Below are 1,538 nucleotides of genomic sequence, written 5' to 3' on the forward strand. Positions count from 1 at the left end.
AAGACTGAAAAAAACCCTCACTAAACACTCAGATTGCAAATCTGTGCAAAAATGGACTAATTTCCATTAAATGCCTGAAAAGGAGTAGTAGAAAGGTGATTTTACATCTACGGACAACACTGATGATACTAGGAATTGTTGTCTTGTTCATATTAATAACAAAAGACTATGAAAAGTTGTAAAGGATGCATAAAAAGAACCACAAAAATGAGTGAAAGGACTGGAGAAAATCCTCACTGTGAGTAACTTAAAGAGCTCAGCACATTTATTTTACCAAAAAGGACACCAAGAGGTGACTTGATTACAGTCTGAAGACCTCCACAGGGAGAAAATTGCAGCTACTGAAGAGCTCTTTCAGTCTGCACAGAGAAGCGTAACAAGGACAAATATGTAAAAGTCAAAGCCAGACAAACTCAGCTCAGAAACAATGACGGATTTTTCCTAACAGCTAAGGTGATTATTATTGGGAACAAACTACACAAGAAAGGATTCATTTTTCTATCTCTTTTGATGCATCCAAATCAATGTCTGCTGCTTTGCAAAGGATGTGCTTTAGTCAAATACAAGTTACTAGACTCAATACAGGAATATTTAAATGAAATGCAATGGCCAGTGATAAGCAAAGGCGAAGTAACTAATAGTTCTTCTGAATCATTACTCTGTAAATCTTTAAAAACTTCCCCAAGAGTTTGGATAGGGAAAGTTTACTTTCACATATAGAAAAAGTAATTTGACCTTCCCTAAAGAAAGTCAGAAAAGTAGTGAAAAATAACTAAAAGGATTTTATCAACCTTGAAAAATCAAATATCTGAAAGACTTTGTACCTGGCATTTCCTGTTCCTTGTAACCTTAATTAAATTATTTTTTGTGTGTGACACTATGATCATACGTACATTTTCTCAGTACTCCTTTCCCTTCTCCTTCCAGCCTTCTAGTGACAGAATAGGAAAGACTGTCAGTAAAATAGAATTAGTTTTTTAGGTAACTTCAAAATTCAAACTTTTGAAGCTGCAACATAAAGCATGTTCTCTGTATCCATACTGCTTATGTTATACGTGTAAACTGAGCAATTTTGGTTTTTTGGACTATTCAACACATACACATATAAGAAAACTAATTTTCCTCACTATTTTTGGTCCAACAGGAAGGAAGCCTTGTCATTTACAAGTAGTAAGAAATATAGAGTCATCCCAGCATCAGCATTTAGACAACTTCCAATTTAACTAAATCAAAGCTCAAATCAATATGGGAGTGAAAATGTAACTGGGAAAAGAAAAACTCACAGTGTGCCATACCTGCCATTAAAGCTTTTTGAAAGCTTTGGTTTATTTCAGGGGCACATATGCACATAACAATTCCAGCTTTGATAACCTTCCCTGGTATGCATCTAGTGCTTTCCCATAATTCACCAGCCCAGCAGTCCAATGACTTGCTGCCCTTGCCCAAACCCACTCCATTTCATAGACCACAGATGCCTCCTTGTACCTCTCACTCTGAGCCAGAATAGGCATGTATTGGGTCTGCGTGGCAAGGTTTTG

This window comes from Antrostomus carolinensis, unplaced genomic scaffold (assembly GCF_000700745.2).
Source record: "Antrostomus carolinensis isolate BGI_N321 unplaced genomic scaffold, ASM70074v2 scaffold25206, whole genome shotgun sequence".
NCBI lineage: Eukaryota > Metazoa > Chordata > Aves > Caprimulgiformes > Caprimulgidae > Antrostomus > Antrostomus carolinensis.